Source organism: Octopus bimaculoides, chromosome 1 (assembly GCF_046866305.1).
Source record: "Octopus bimaculoides isolate indiv1 chromosome 1, ASM4686630v1, whole genome shotgun sequence".
Taxonomy (NCBI): Eukaryota; Metazoa; Mollusca; class Cephalopoda; order Octopoda; family Octopodidae; genus Octopus; species Octopus bimaculoides.
Window position 1 is genome coordinate 35,888,456 of NC_142928.1, and position 13,730 is coordinate 35,902,185.

General features: G+C 37.5%; 1 protein-coding gene across 1 annotated transcript in view; it reads left to right on the top strand.

Annotated features, from left to right (window-relative positions):
* Nucleotides 1–13,730, top strand: part of LOC106874902 (uncharacterized) — a 52,641-nt gene that overhangs the window by 1,112 nt on the left and 37,799 nt on the right. The gene's annotated exons all lie outside the window — the stretch shown is intronic.

Below are 13,730 nucleotides of genomic sequence, written 5' to 3' on the forward strand. Positions count from 1 at the left end.
ATTTAAATTAATTTCAAATAAATGAAAAGTTAAAATACTTATTGATTAAGTCAACTATGAAAACTAAAAGCATACCCGGAAGTGGCTACTTCAGTTTTTTACATATCAATTAGAGTATAATTAGTGAGTGATAATTATAAAGATTGTTGATGGAACATAGAAATAAAATAAATTAAATTATTTGAATTTTGTGTTTGGAATACGTGGTTGGATTATTAAAAATGAAGTATTAGAATAATAGAAATACTTGTAATCATTAAGCTTTATGACAGGTAGAGCTATATTAAAGATGCCATGTATAGTTGTGTAAGTATTTATTTATTTATGTGTTTCAGCCAAGTGGCTGCGGTCATGCTGGTGCACCACCGTGAAAGTATGTTATAATAAAGTTAGTGTATAAAGGTTCATTATTATCAGAGTTCTGATTTGGGGTTTAAGAGCTTAGTATTATTGTAGATTACGTAATACACAGATTATGTGTGTGTGTGTGTGTGTGTGTGTGTGTGTGTGTGTGTGTGTGTGTGTGTGTGTGTGTGTGTGTGTGTGTAATCAAAATAAGCGACAGGATATCAAGTAGTAATGCAGTACGACCGTTTCAAGCGACTCCATTTAATTGCATTGAAACGGTCGCACTGCATTACTACTTGATATCCTGTTGCTTATTTTGATTTTATTCACCTTCGAACTGTGCGAATAATACCGAACTGACTTGGTGCTTCAGCTTAATTACCTATTTCAACTGAATCATAATTATTTCTTTTATATATATATATGTATATATATATATATATATATATATATATATATATATATATATATATATATATATATATATATATATATATATAGTTATATGTATGTAGTTGCCCAATAATTTTTCATAATTCAGCAAAATGAAGAATTGAGTTATGTCCGATGATTGTTGATTTTCCTCTCCACTTTTGGAATGTTCTTCAGCATGAAACCGCTAGGTAATATAAATTGAATGTGAGACTGTTTTTATAACATTATGCGTCGGTGGGGTGGCTATGATGCATGTGGGTATGATGTATGTATGTATGTGTGTGTGTGTGTGTGTGTGTGTGTGTGCGTGTGTGTGTGTGTGTGTGTGTGTGTGTGTATGAAGGGTTTATTCAACTTTAAACTTTTAAACCCAAACCAAACGATAACAAAGGAGATCTACTGCGAGCAGCTTGAGCGCTAGAAGAAAAACGACCATCTTTGGTTTCAGAACGAAAGTTGTTTTTCTGTTAGGATAATGCTCGCCCACATACAGCGAGGATGGCATTTCAAAGGCTAAAGCATCTTGAATGGGAAACGATGCCCCAACCACCCACCATATTCGCCGAACATTGCCCCATCTGATTATCATTTATTCTGCAGTCATCAAAATCATTTTTGGACGGAAAAGATATGAATTCCGTAGACGAGGTCAGAACAGGACTGGAAGAGTATTTTTCGTTACGGGAATGTGAATTTTGGAAGAGGTGCCTTGCAAGTCTACCAGATAGACGGAAGAGCATTGTAGAAGATGAAGGAAGGTATATTTTAGGTTAAAAAAGAACTTTGCTTATCTTAATTTTGAAAAATAAAAGAAGTATAAAAAACCGCATTATCTATATGTTGACCCAATATATATATATATATATATATATATATATATATATATGTATGTATGTATGTATATATATATATATATATGTATGTATGTATAGGCGCAGATATGGCTGTGTGATAAGTAGCTTGGGTTCCCAATCACATGGTTCCGAGTTTAGTGCACTACGTGGTAGCTTGGGCATGTATCTTCTGTAGCCTCGAGCCGAACAAAGCCTTGTTGATGAATTTGGTAGACGGAAACTAAAAGACCCATCGGGGGGGGGGGGGGGGCATGTAAAAATCAAGCTATAATTATTAACAAACATGAGAAAACAGAATTTATCCTACACGCGTGGAAGACCGTATTTAACTGAAATCTATCTATTTGGTTACATAAAACGAAGGCTGAGTCATTACCACGCCGGACAAAATGCTTAGCTGCATTTCTTTCGGATTTTACATTCTAGGCTCAGATCCTGCCATGGTCGACTTAGCCTTTGAACCTTTGCGAGGTCGATAAAAACAGTACCAGTTGAGCCTTGTGAGGGGTGATGTAATTGACTAGTCCCTTCCCAAAAATTTCAGGCCTTGTGGTTAGAAAAAAGGTTTGGAGGAAAGTGAAAATAATCGATATCGACAGAACATATCCCGACTGGAATCAAATTTTCTAAAAATTAAAATGATTTCTTACAAAGAAGACATCTATTGTTTTTAATCAAATTTAAACCTTAACAAACTCGTAGACACCGAAAAACTTACATCTCTCTATTTCAATGAGGTCGAACTAAAAATCATCAAAGAACCAACGGTGAACGGCTATGAACTACTTACATGTAACTTTGAGGCTCAACAATTCTTGACACCACTCATGATTAAATCCAGCAAGAATTTACACGACATCTTCAAATATTTTGAAACAGATACTTCTTCTTCTTCTTCTTCTTCTTCTTCTTCTTCTTCTTCTTCTTCTTCTTCTTCTTCTTCTTCTTCTTCTTCTTCTTCTTCTTCTTCTTCTTCTTCTTCTTCTTCTCTCTCTCTCTCTCTCTCTACCTATATTTTTGTCTCTATCCCTATCTCTCTTCATCTGTCTTACTCTTTCTCTCTCTCCATCTCTCTTACTCTCTCTCTATCTGTCTATCTTTCTCTATCTCTCCATCTCTCCTGCTCTCTCTCTCTCTTTCTCTTCCCTTTTCTTTCTCTCTTTCTCTCTACAACGTAGCAAAGCATTTTCTTACCTTCCTTCCCGCTTTAATCTTTGACTGAATATATTTTGCTTCTGATTCTATTATATTAGAAATAACCATTGGTCAGAATTCAAAGGACATGTTTACTCTTAGCTCCTCAAACAAGTAATCAGTATATATTCTTAACCAGAGCTTATAATAAATTTCATACCTTCTCTTTACGAATATACTCCAGCACACAAGTCCTTGGTTTCAATGGCTGTTGTACGTGACTGTGGCTTTGAACTGGTTGATCACTCTTCCTATTCTCCTGATTTGGCCCCATCTAAATATCATTTTCCCCCAACATGAAAAACACTTGGCTGGAAACCAGTATCGCAGTGCAATAATGATGATGTCATATCTTCCGTTGATAAGTTTTTGTCAAACAAGATGAAACCTTCTTCATGAATGGGATCCAAATACGGCAACACTTGGTCAGCCATGACCTTTTCTGCCAATCCTCGAATGCATTCACGTGGGTACGTATATGCCTGTGTATGTATCAGTTGTACATACATGTATATGTATATGATTGCCAAACATGTTTATTCATCTACACAAGCACTTATTCATTTATGCCTAAACTCCGAGATGAGTATTGTAATACAATGCCTTAAAATTTCCCTTCTGCCGAAGTCTGTGTTACTAATCAAACACAATCAGCACTGTTCCAGTTGTCAAAACAAAGAAATATGTTATCCCACGGGCTTCACGAAGATCGAACTTCACACATTCCATCACACTTTCTAAAAATCACTTCATCAATTTATCCTATTGTTCAATAGAAAGTCACTTCTAGCATATTCTACTAATGAAAAGTCTTTGGCGTATTCTAGCGCATACTCATTCTGGTGTGATAAAAACACCTTTGACCAATCACCTCCGAATGTACCCCTTCCATTTCATTAGACCACAACCACCACATCCGTATCTACACTTGCCAAGTGCGGAAATATTTCCGGCTGCTTCAAAACTGCAAACCTACTGACCCGGACAAGGTTATTGTCATTATACTCAAGCATTGTGTCCCAGAACTTGCTTCAATATTCATTAAACTCTTTAATCTCTCGCTCTCTACGGAGATATACCCTGACATTTTGGAAACATACTTCCGGATGTCCCATTCCAAAGGAAAGTAGCCCTCGAGCCGCCCAACTATCGTCTCATTGCTTTCATCTCTAAGCTCTCTGGGGAGATTGAGACAGCCATTAACAATGACGTGTCCACCACCTTGAATCTCTCACTCTCTCTCTCCTTCTCTCCTTCTCCCCTTCTCTCTCTCCTTCTCCCCTTCTCTCTCTCCTTCTCCCCTTCTCTCTCTCCTTCTCCCCTTCTCTCTCTCTACTATTTTTTTCTATTTTTGTCATTTGGATATTTTCATTCTCCGTGCCAGATGATAACTGACTGTTAGTTCTCTTTCGCAAACTTGGCCGCCGAGGCAACTCTATTAACTGCAAATTTCAAACTAGAAGCTGGAATAAAAATGAAATATTTTCTCTCGTCTCCAGAAACTAATTTCTTTGAGATTTTTTCTCAACTCATCAGAAAAAATAATGTGGAGTTCTCATCAACAAATCTCAGGAAATGCTATAAATGCTATTGAACGTGTGTCGTAGACTCTCATACGATTACAGAAACTATAAGTGGATTTGTGAACGTGCCGTTCAAGCTCCCCGAAATTACATTTTGCTGGATAAGAATGTCATTATTATTCAACAGACACCAGCATAATCTTGACGCGTTGTCAGATCAAATTGCAGTTGACGTTAACGCTTCTGCCAGTTATCCACAAAGTTCCGCAATTCACTTCAGCCTACTGCTAACCCTTCTCATTATCTGCAACTAAAATAAGGAACACCCATTATGTCACTGCAAAATGTAGATGCACCTGAAACTCTTTAAAAATACAAGAATAGCTGACAAAACCCCAATACCATTTGTGTGTCGAAGCAAAAAATTTATGGTGCCAATAAAGTTGTTTTCATTTTACACATACTCTGCGTTCTATAAGATGTACTGTTTGATGTGACTGGCAGAGTTTACCTAAAATCGTTAGAAAGCAAAGCTATGACTCTGTCTATGACCTGTTGAGTCTGAGATCTTGTAACGTGCGATCAAGAGTGTCAAATGCAAGTTTGTGAGGCATTTTGTACTCGTCTCATGCTTTCAATTTGGTTTGCTTCAGAACAGCTGTCTAGATCCTTTGCCAATATTGCACACAGCACACATTACTGTCATTATCTATGTGGTTAACAAGTAGTTTAAGACCAGAATGAACAATTCTACCCGTGAGTCAGGTTGCAGCATTTCAGATGCAGTCACTGCGGTCTGCTTTATTGAAGGATCTTTTATCAAATTTAAGTTTATTTAAAAAGCATCAAAAGAAACTATTTCTCTGGGATCAAAGCATCACGGTTATTTGATCCTAATATATGCTTTTTGTATCTTAAACCTAAACTAATTCTTTTTAGTGACAACCTTTTCCTATTATTAAATGCCATAGCTGGTTTCTCGAAGGACCTCTCGACAAAAAATTGCGGCTCCAGTTTGTTACTGAAGTTGGCTGTCCATGCTGCTCAAGAGCCTTGCCATCCACGGAGTGTGTAGTATTCTCAATGAGGTGCTTGGTTGAACATCGAAGATGCAAACTCTAGATGTGGGTTTATTTTACTCTTGATGTACTTGATACGTTATGAACTTTACCATGCTCTCTGGTTAATTCATGTTTGTGTTATTGAAGATTGAATGATGAGCAGCCACTGAAAATGATAGCAAAGTAACTTCTCGCCTTGCTTGGAGAATGCACCACTTCCAAAGTACTGTTCCAGCCTTGCACCATCTTCCGAGAAACATTTTCTCTGGCAAGCCTTGTGGTATGTTTCATAGACATATAAAGCGACTGTCTTGAAATGATAATGGGCCATAAATATTGTGCGTTTTAAATAGGTTATCAAAATTCCTCATTTAAAAACATTTCTCTTTTAAAAAGTCAGTAGGCAGTTTCAAATACCATAGAAATGAAAAAAATTCATTTATTATTTCAATGTTTAAACATGCTTACATTTGAAAAACATGTAGATATCACGCTCGATGAATCGAATTGTTAATTTCTATAAAATTTGAAATATATTCATACATTAAAAGAAAATAGAACTGATCTACAGAGCATAAAACCTGAATAGTTTAGAAATATAAACAAATTTAAATGTGATACAATGAGAGGATAAATTATTTTCTGTCTTCTACGATATCCGCAACTGTGTACTAACTTCGTTTTACATTGTGTTTGCCACCCACTAATATTATTAATAACCATTTAGTAACATTATCTGTAGTTTTGATAAACGACTTCCTCCATAAAGTATGTACGACAACACCGCCAGCTACACCAACAAAACTTAACACACCTGTATCTCTACTCCCAACGCTAACATATGACTGCCATTATCACCATCACCGCACACCTACCTCGACTCTGTAGTTAGCGCGATTATCTTTTGATCTCTATAATGATTATAATAGTTGTATCGTAGTTTACTTGAAATTTTCGATGACTATATTTGATGCTTTGATTGTAATAAGTGGATAATTTTAAATTCATTTTATATAAAGAGTTTAGGACCCGCTAGTTTTGATAACAAAACCCGTTTGATGACGTTATCCATGCTCGTAATAAGCAGTTTTCACTTAAGTCTTGTAATTTAAAAAACCTAGTTTGGTGGGTGGGCAAATTAAAGGGAAAATATTTGAAGTGAGAATTAAAAATAAGTTTTTTTTTTTTTTAATATCATATTTGAAAAGGAAAAATTATTTTTACAAAAGTATTCACCAAAGCTTGTTTAATTACATAATTACGAAGTGGCAGAGTGGTGGGGGGGGGACAGAGAAAGCCGAGGAAGAAATTATTTTTAAATAAAGGGAGGTCACTCTGAAGTCTTTACAACAAACGACTCGTATTTTTATTTTTCACCAGGCTGACCTAATAAGAAATAAGATCGTGAATGAACAGACTTCTAATCAAAGGACCGCCTCTTCGACATTATGTATCATTTTTTTAATGCAATACATTATTCAATGTGTCCCTTTATTTTCAAAACACTAGAATAATAATAATGAAATTATTGTATACAGTGCTCAGGTGCACTACAACTGCTCAGGTGCACTAGGCCCCTTCACTATATACAGGCACTCTCATTCAAACCCTTATTAAGAGTGATGCTGTTTCTGTTGTTACTGTTTAATTCCAGGTGAGATGTCAATGAGAAGAAGATTGATTGCATTCTGGCTATGACTGTCGATTTAGCTGCTCTTTCTGGCTAACAGAGCAATCTTGAAAGGACCTCGTCGTTTTCTCTAGTAGTTGCATATATACGATAGGACACTATGGTTGACGATGTTGGTAGTTATTGTAGACCACCTTGTGTCAACAAGTGAGCCACTATGTAATCATTTGATTTTTTCCCTCGAATCAGTCCCTACCGACTTATAATATAGTCCTATATACACATAAAACACAAGACACTCATGGTTGGAACGCCTTTGATCATATCTGTCTGATGAATTAGGATGACCTGGAACTAAACAAAATAAAAGCAGTTTGCTCTCTCTCTCTCTCTCTCTCTCTCTCTCTCTCTCTCTCTCTCTCTCTCTCAGTTCTGAGTTCAAATCTCACTTGATGACGGTTTAAGCGACCATACCCATAGCCTACATTTGTGACCCGGTGTCTAGTTAATAATTGAAACATATATTGAATCTATCCAATCGATTATCCAACAACACGACAAACCTAGTGTTGACATTGAGAATCAATATTATTTCTGTCAACATCCCACGTGATCAGCGTAAACGTTTGCTCCTGATGGAAATTGTTCAAAAGGCGATGTACAATTCATGGTTGTGACCATTTCGCTTCATTTTTGTCACTAATGCCTTTATTGAGAGATAAACATCACAACTCCTCACAAGTCTAGTACTTTGTGCAACGGAAATATTAATACAAATAAATAAGCGAACGAAAACAGAGAAACAGCGATTTCTTAATGTAAGGGAAGTAACTCCAAAAGCTTTGCACAAACACTGATTACCGGAATGGATTCCGTATTTTACGTGCTACATTATTATTTATGGTTCAAATCCTATCAGTTTTTGTTGACTTTTCTTTTTCTCTTTCTGTATGTAGTGAGATATTACTCCAGTAATATATTAAACCGATTATACCAAATAATTACTGTATAATATTGTTCCTTAGTATAATGTAACGAGAAAGAAAACACACGGAAGAGTGTTAAATAAGGGAAATAACTCAGGACATTCCTTGAGCGCTGTGAAAGTGCTTACTGGATTTTAATTTATCAATTCGTTTATGCTACTAATGTTCTTAAAAATGACATAAATGTTACAAATTTCGATGATGGTTGGAAATTCACAACATCCAGTAAAAATGAAAGAAATATCTTATTTCAAATAAATTATACACTGTGTTGTAGAATGTCCAATTACGCCAAATGGAAACCTTCAATTCCATACCAGTGGCGCTAAGAGTTTTCATACATATGACTAACGATTTCTTCCTTAAGAACCATTTTGATATTTTTGAAGCTGATATATTTTCAAATAAGATCATTCCACACGGTTCGCTGTAATTACAGTGGAACAGCCGCTCCCCAGTTATCTATATAAAACTGTTTATGGTAATGGTGCGGCCACACCTAAGAATTTGCATTACCAGTCTGGAACCCCTATCATGCTCAGGACATTGACCTCCTGGAAACTATTCAGATACGTGCAGCCAAGCGAATACTTTCCATTAGACATCTACCATGCTCTGAACACCTTGCTTCCCTGGGCATAGATACACTGAAGCTCCGACGTCTAGCAAATGATTTAGTAAACACCCACAAAATCATTAACCATCGCGCCAACAACCACCTTGAACACCTTTTTGAGTTCCACATATCTGATATACGTGGGCATGCCAACAAAGATAGAAAACAGAACAGCTCCCCTGACTTTCGGAAACATTTTTTCACACTCAGACTTTCTGAAGCATGGAACAAACTACCTGCATCAGTTGTTAGTTGCCCAGACATTTCATCCTTTAAAACCTCCATGCTTCCTGAAATTCGCCAACACTACACTTACTATCCCCCACTCCATACGCATGCACACATGTATATCATGACTCATATACTGTTCACTTTCCTGACTTTTGTATATAATTTTATATACTGTACATGCACCTTTGATGAGTTGTAGTACACCTGAGCACTATCCACAATAATTTCATCAATATTATAATTTGAATACAATTCTGCAAATTGTTAACAACTAGCCGATACCTGTTATCTTTTTCTTGTTTTAGTCATTGAACTGCTGCCATGCTAGGATATCGCATTCAAGGGATTTTAGTCAAACACATTCACCCCTAATTGTTTTCAAACTTGACAGATATTCTATACGTCCCTTTGCGGAATGACATAAAAAAGTAACACGCACACACATGTATATATATAAAATCAAAATAAGCAACAGGATATGAAGTAGTAATACAGTACGACCTTAATTAAACGGAGCCACTTGAAACGGTCGTACTGCATTACTACTTCATATCCTGTTGCTTATTTTGATTTCATTCATTTCCGAGCTGTGCGGATAATACCGGACTGACTTAGTGCTTCAACTTAAGTACCTAATTCAAATGAATCTCAATTATATATGTCTATATATATATGTGTATATATATATATATATATATATATATATATATATATATGTATATAAGTTTGTGTGTCTGTGCTTGTCCTTCCACCATCGCTTGACAACCGATGTTGGTGTGTTTACGTCCGCGTAAATTAGCAGTTCGGCAAAAGAGACCGATAGAATAAGTACTAGGCTAACAAAGAATAAGTCCTGGGATCGATTTGCTCGACTAAAGGCGGTGCTCCAGCATGACCACATTCAAATGACTGAAGTAAATATAAGAATAAAATAATATATATAGAGTGAGAGAGGGAGATGTGTGTGTGTGTGTGTGTGTGTGTTTGTGGACAACAAGGAACACAAATTTCTGACCATTTGAGTTCTACGTATACTGGTATAGCTGCGAAGGAAAATATTCCATCTAACCTCCCTCATTCTGTTCCAATAGCTCCATAAAGTAATGACCTCAATATATATAAGTGAACATAACACAAATTGAAATGGACAAATTATTTGCTGCTCCATTAAGACTACTTTTTACACAAAAATGTTCATTATCAACTTCAGTATCTATTAAACAAACTGAATATTTCTAACAAGTGGTCATTAAGATTATATATATATATATACACAATAATTTCATCATTATTATAATTTGAATACAATTCTGCAAATTGTTAACAGCTAGCCGATACCTGTTATCTTTTTCTTGTTTTAGTCATTGAACTGCTGTCATGCTAGGATATCGCATTCAAGGGATTTTAGTCAAACACATTCACCCGTAATTGTTTTCAAACTTGACAGATATAACATGCGTTTTCTCCATTCCTTAAATTCTTAAATATACTCAAATACCCAAAATTTCAAGGAGTTCCTGCCTTAAAAACAGGAACTAAACCACAGTTATTTTGTGTTCTTTGCTACATTGGTTTCTATTAACCCATTTATTCTATCAGAAGTATTTTTATTCATTAAGATAGAAGAAATACACATAATTATATATATATATATATGTGTGTGTATGTGTGTGTGTGTGTGTGTGTGTGTGTGTGTGTGTGTGTGTGTGTGTGTGTGTGTGTGTGTGTGTGTGTGTGTGTAGATAACAACCGTGCGAACCAAAGGAGAATGGCGACGAATTGGAAGAGGCTCCTTTTAACGCGTCGCACGGTCGCTACAAAACATGTAATATAATATAAGAGGGCTCGTATGTGAGATGCCAGCAAGTACCAGCAAGAAAAGTGAGATAGACAACCGTTAGATATATATAGAGAGTAAGTTTTATTAGAATAGTGAACTGTGTGTCTGTGTGTGCGTGCATGCGGCAATATAAGTAACACAATACATAAGACAGGCCTTCGTGTACAAGAGTGTGTATACAATAATATGTGTGTGTGTGTATGCGGCAATATAAGTAATACAATACATAAGACAGGCCTTCGTGTACGAGAGTGTGTAACATCGAGTATAAGAGTCCTGAACACAAAGATAAGAAAGTACCAGTTCATAGAAGAGTTACACAGTAGGTAGAATGTCTGTACACAAGAGGTCGTGGCCGAATAGCAGAGCTGAGGTGTCACATATTGTGTGTGAAGTTGAGCGTCGATGCTGCGGCCGGTTACTTGGTACAGAAGATTCTGGCTGTTATTTTCGAGGTGGAAACAATCCACACAAACAGTGTTGAGAAGGAACCGCGGTTGCTGTTGTTGGTGTGTACTCTGGTGGTGGTGTTGGCGCTGGCGACGGGACTGTAGAAGACAGTAGAACGGTAGTGTTGACGTCGTCGCTGGAAACTGGCTGGTTGGTGTGTGGTCAAACGACCAGACCTGTGAGAAGTCTGAAATCGAAGACAAACTGGCGTGGATGAAGCAGGGCTATTTATAGGTAAAAAGGGGCTCCAGAAACAGCACAAAAACACTCTCTCACGTGACCTTAACAGCAGGCCACTATAGGTCGGTATTCACCTTGGCGCGAAACGGAACTGGTGACAAATGCCGCGCAAATAAGTGCCAATCAGGGTGATGGACACAACAGGGTCCAAACGGCCGAAGGCTAGATGCTATATATATATATATATATATATATATATATATATATAGGCGCAGGCGTGACTTGTGACTGTGTGGTAAGAAGCTTGCTTCTCGACCACATGGTTCTGAATTCAGTCTCACTGCTTGGCATCTTGAGCAAGTGTTTTCTAATATAGCATCGGGCCGACCAAAGCCTTGTGAGTAGATTTGGTAGACGGAAACCGAAAGAAGCCTGTCGTATATTTGTGTGTGTGTGTGTGTGTGTGTGTCCCATCACTTGACAACCCATGTTAGTATGGTTACTTCCCTGTAACTTGGCAGTTCGTAAAAGAGACCGATGGAATAAGCACTAGGCTTACAAAGAATAAGTTCTGGGGTCGATTTCTTTGACTAGAAACCCTTTAAGGCGGTACTCCAGCATGGCCGCAGTCAAATGACAGAAACAAGTTAAAGAATATAGAATCTTTCGGCACTCTTGAAAAGCTTCTGCATCAAGTTGATACCTGTTTGATTAAAATGTTGTGTAAGGGTTCTCACAAGGTGGCAGTACACTCCTCGTCATTTTTACTTCTACTAAAGAGATTTCAACTTACTCAGTACCCCCTCAGACTTCGTATACCCGTAACTTTGCAAAAAATGTTGCATGTTTTTAAATGAAATTTTGCTGGCATATGTTTTTGAGGGTTTTCATTACAATTATATTGTGAACGTTTAACGTAAAGTTTCAGATCATTCTCTATTACCACTCCTTTCCGATTTTGTTTCCTGTTAATTATTTTAAATGTCTATCTGTAAATAACAGTTTTCAGATATATGTTTTTAAGAGTGTTGATGACGTCCTGTTCATGTTTCAAAATATAAATCTGGACAAAAAAATTAACGAATGCTAAAGTTACGAAAATTGAGGTCATAACTCCTCGTTCACATATATTTATGTGCATGCGTGCGTGTGCGTGTGCGTGTACGTGATTTTATACATATGTCGTCGCTGTCATCATCTTCATCATTTAACGTCCATCTTCCATGGGTTAGGTGATTTTAATAGGATTCAATAAACCAGAAGACTTAGTTGTGCTCCAGTGTCTGCTTAGGCATGGTTGGTACGGCTGGATACTCTTCTTAACGTCAACAACTTTACTAGGTGCATTGGCTGCATTTTTTTTACTATATATATATGTAGCGAAACTACCTATCGCCATTAGATACAAAACTGCTATCGCCATTCTTCTTTAGCGACCCGCAGGCGGTCTGGAGGTAGTCTTCGCGGTCGCGAGGCAACAGGTGGTCCGGTGGTTTCAATATGGTGCGTAATCCCGTGCTTGACGTCCTTGTGTTTAAATAGTGGTCGGGTGATGTCCGGATATTTACGGAGGAGTGCTTCGAATCGGCTGGTCTCTTTCCGTAACATGACTGGACCTACTGTGGACAAACGTGCGGTTATACTGCGTACAGTGAGGTCGGTTGTTGTATCAACGAGTCTACGTTTTTTGACGTCGACCAGGAGGCCGAAGTGGTGTAAAAAATCAGCACCTATAATAGGAGTGGGTAATTTTGTATGTAATGGCGATCGAGGTGTTAGTTTCACTACATATATTTTAAACTATGCCACACAACTCGTGAACGTCGACTCCAACTGCAGATCTTACTCCAGGCTGTGTGAGATGATATCGAACGTGTCAACTCTGAGATAGTGCACAGTCCCGTGTCCCGCATAAGACCATGAACATATGTCATGCGGGCCGCACCACCAGGCCTGAACGTCTCCACGAGACCACAGAATAAAAAAACTGTCAGGCTGATCTGTTCGATGAAAACACTGGCCTGCGAATTTTACTTGTTTTTCATTGTCTGGCTGACGGGCGGTAAAGATCCATAATAGTGACTTGTTTGATATATGATTGGTATAAGAGATGTTAAAGGCCTTGCGCAACTGTCGAGTGCATGTGCCGCCTAATGATTGCCGCTGTGCCACCATTTCATGCTCAGATGGTGGGCGACTAATTCGGCTCACCCACCAGGCTTGCCAATTGAGGAGGATGTTGGAGACACTTTGCAGGATTAAAAACAAGAACAATTAATGGATGGATGAGTTGAGGTTCATTCACACGAGTGGTGTCTCGTAAAAACATCCTGCAACTGGGGTGGCAGACCGTACATTTAGTTCAAGATCGTATCCAAGAAA